We start from the raw sequence: 4,328 nt of genomic DNA, 5'->3' as shown, positions 1-4,328 counted from the left end.
CGCTGCGAGGTCTCCCTTCGACGCGCGCACCACTTGGGCGCTTTTCTAGGCCGTTTCCCGCCAGTGGTGACTCCGCCCAACTCCTGACGTCAGACGCCGCGGCCTTCATAAGCCGGGCGCGGCCATCCAGTCTTTGCCTTGCAATGGGTTAGCCTCCCGGTTTCCTGTTGTGCTGTGCCCCGGAGTGACTCACTTTGCTTCGTCGCTCCGTTCCTGCTACAGTACCTGCCTGGTTCCTGCCTGCCTGCTACAGTACCTGCTTGGTTCCTGCCTGCCTGCAACAGTACCTGGTTGGTTCCTGCTTGCCTGCTATAGTACCTGCTTGGTTCCAGCCTGCCTGCTACAGTACCTGCCTGGTTCCAGTACCTGAATCCTGCTACAGTTCTTGCCTGGTTCCAGTACCCGAATCCTGCTACAGTTCCTGCCTGGTTCCAGTACTCGAGTCTTGCTACAGTTCCTGCCTGGTTCCAGAACCCGAGCCCAGTTACAGTATTGCTACTGTCTTAGCCTGGTTCCAGTTACCTGTCCTGATCCACAACCCGCCTAAGTCCCAGCGGCCGGGCCCCTATGGGCTCCTCCCAGGGGGGCCCGGCTTCCAAGGGTGAAGCCACCTAAGTCCCAGCGGTTGGGCTCCTACGGACTCCTCCCGGGGGAGAACCAGCTTCCAGGGTGAAGAGCATCTATGTCCTGCCTGAACATCTGCCTCCTGGCCTGCTATTCATTAGAGACATTGACCACCTTTCCCAGTCTCCAGCAGGTCGGCCCAAGGGTCCACTAAACAGAGACTCCCATAAAAGGTTGAATAGAGATGGTGCAGAAAAGGGCTATCAAATGAGATGCAAGGATCTAAATATGCATACTCTAGAATTAGGGCCATTGCAAGGGGTGCACAAGTACATGCCTGCCCAAGGTACCAAGTTGGTAGTGGGAGAGGGGGAACCATATTGCTCTTTAGAGTTAGTCTTTGAGTTTGTGATCATACAAGCCCATAAGGGAAGGGGGTAGCAAAAGCAACCTTTGCTCTAATTGTTGATATGCTCCGTAAATGTCCTACCTAGAAGAGTAGAGAGACAGGGGAGATATCAAAGAAATATTCAAATACCTGAAAAATATAAATGACACTGAGGAGGTAAGCTTTTTTATGGGGAACAAAATACCAATGTGTAAGGACTGAGAGAAGGACATTGGAGGAATAGTGTTTGCAGTCTGTAGGTTGAGAAGCAATGTGACAAGGCAATAGCTAAAGCCAGATGAATACCAGGATGCATAGAGAGAGGAAGAACCAGTAAGAAAAAGGAGGGGATAATGCTTTTGTACAGGTCCTTATTTAGGCCTCACCTGGAGTACTGTGTTCAATTCTGTAGACCGTATCTCAAAAAGGATAAAGGTCGAAGGCCATCCAGAGAAGGGCAACCAAAATGGTTAGGGGTCTGTATCAGAAGACTTATGAGGAGAGGCTGAAGGATCTGATTATGTGTACCCTGGAAGTGAGGAGGTGCAGGGGAGATATGATACAGACCTTCAGATACCTGAAAGGTTTTAATGATGCACAACCCTTGAACCTTTTCCATTGGAAAGCAAATAGTAGAACTAGGGGCCATGAAATGAAACTCCAGAGAGGATGACTCAGAGCCAACATCAAGAAATATTTCTTCATGGAGAGGGTGCTGGATGCCTGGAATGTCCTTTCTGAAGAAGTGGTGAAGACAAAAACAATAAACAAATTCAAAAAGGCATGAGATAAACATGGATCCTTAAAGGCCAGAGGTAGAAATGAAGGAATGTGTACATGGGGGTAACCTGAATGGAGCAGCAGCTACTTCCCATAACAGAGGCATGGGGATTAATACACTTAGGGCCTCATTTTCTAAAGTATCGCAGGCCTGCGGTACTTTAGAAAAATGCGGTAATGAGGGGCGGGGGGCCAAAACGGGGGGGGGGGGGGGGGGGGCGGTCCTGCGCTAGCCGGCAGCGATCGTACCTCCTTAGTGCGATCACTGCTGGCATTGCGCCTATTAACTACACCATAGAAGGTTTAGTTATTAGGCGCGAAATAGGCAGCGAAAAGGCTCCTTACCTTTTTGCTGTTTGTGCCATCCTCACAGAGTCAACCCCGGTGACTCCCCGACTCCTCCTCTTCCGGGGCCGACTCCGCCCCAATGTAGGTAGCGCAGGCGTGCGCTACCTTCGCCAGCTATCGCAGACTTGCGCTGTTAGCGCAAGCCTGCCATAGCCTTAAAAAATAAGGCCCTTAATCAATTAACTTTCATGATTCTGATGCATCTGCAACATCACTCTCTACTTTGACAGAAGGGGGGGGTGGGGGGGGGAAGATTCAGCCGATAGCCAATGCTGGGTCCTGACTTTTACAGTCCGAGGTACTGATATGTAGCCATTAGGGAAAAAGTACAGGTCTGCTTCTATGTCCAGGTCCAGAAGCAAAGCATGTTCAAGCAGCATTGTCTGAATTGTCAAGAAGACTGCTCACCCTGAAAAAAATGTTATTAGCAGTAGTTTTGTTATGGGTGTGACAATGCTTGGTTTTGATTGTTAATATTATGACCCTTATCATAAGGCTTGGAGGTAACCTGCACGGAGTGGCAGTTACTACCATATGAAACTTGCTGGGCAGACTGGATGGCACATTTGGTATTTTTCTGCCATTGTTATTATGTCACTATGTTCAATGGAAAGAAAATTCAAGGACAATGGGTCATTATTATTATTATTATTATTATTATTTTATTTATATACCATTAATCTGGAAATTAAAATTTTGCAGTTTACAATGAATTTAAAAATATTGTACGTAACAAATAGTTAAATCATACATTAAAATAAAAAATCTACATCAAAAGAAAAGAACCAAACATGATAAGTTAAACACAAAGTTCATAAATTGCTTTCCATCTTTGCTGATCTGAGACTGCTATCCTATGTCTGGGAGCTGAAATGCAATTCCAAATAGGCTCCAATGGGGTAACTCAAGAACAATGGGGCCAATGCAATACAGTGTGCTCAGCTGAACGCACTGTTTAAACCACAGTTGGACACGGGTTGTATAGGCGCTACCTAATCTCCTTATGCAATAAGAGACAGATTTTAAAAGCCCTACGCGCGTAAATCCAGCTGGAGTTACGCGCGCAGGGGGGTTACGCGCGCCGAGTCTATTTTGCATAGGCCCGGCGATGCACGCAAGCCATGGGATGCGCCTATGTCCCGGGGCTTGAAAGAAGGGGCAGGGTGTGGGCGGTCCGGAGCAGAGTGGGGGTGTAGCCAGAGGCCTTTGTAGGGCCACTCAGCCGACACACGCAACCTACGCCTGTCCAGAGGCAAGCGCAACTTCTAAAATAAAGGTCAGGGGTTTTTTTAGGTAGGGCTGGGGTGGCGGAAGGAAAGTGCCCTCCGAGGATGCTCCAATTTTGGAGCAGTCTCGGCGGGAACAGGGAAAGCCATTGGGGCTCCCCTAGGGCTCAGCGCGCGCAAAGTGCACAAGTGTGCACCCCCTTGCATGCGCTGACCCTGGATTTTATAACATGCGCACGGCAGCACGCAAATGTTATAAAATCAGGCGTAGGTACTAAAATCTGGCCCTAAGGGGATTAGTGCCTCCACAATGCATGTCCAATGTGGAATAAAACTAATAGCGCTCATCACATGCAAATGCTTGTGAATGAGGCTATTAGCTATTCACTCTGAATGCAAAAAATGTGCATCTAAGATGCACATTTTTGTGCTCTGAAATTAACGCCTGCCTGGAGCAGGCATTAATTGCTGAGCACTCCCGTTCTCAAGGAGGTGCAAGGGGTGTGCAAGCGACCCTAGCGTCTCCTTGATAACGCTACCCCTATTTTAAATATTGCATGGCGTCCCCAGGAGGGATGCCTGGGGGTGAATTAGGAAAGCACCCGCTTTCAGCATATATTTATTGCATCAGCCCCAATGTCTGAAAAGGGGTGATGAATATGTGAAACACTCTCCCATAGCCAAAATAATACAGACTATAAGAGGATAAGCACAGAGGACTGTTACTTGCAAAATATGAAGAGACAGTGGAAAGCATGACCAAGAAGCCCATGTTTAAGTACCATACTTGAAAGAGTCAACAACACATGCTTGGGCTGCTAGAATGATTGGCAATGTAGATATTGTGACATGTTAGAAGTTCTAGCAGAAATACAAAAGGCCACACAAGCACAAGTACTACAAGTACAGTAATAACTAGAGAGGTCCTTGTGAAAGCATGGGTGCTCATGTAGCTGGATCCTATCTGGCAGGCTGTAGTGAAACCTAAAAATCTTTAGACGTCTGGCCAACAGTCACAGTAG

The sequence above is a fragment of the Rhinatrema bivittatum genome, chromosome 7, assembly GCF_901001135.1.
Source record: "Rhinatrema bivittatum chromosome 7, aRhiBiv1.1, whole genome shotgun sequence".
NCBI lineage: Eukaryota > Metazoa > Chordata > Amphibia > Gymnophiona > Rhinatrematidae > Rhinatrema > Rhinatrema bivittatum.
This window is presented reverse-complemented; position numbering follows the sequence as displayed.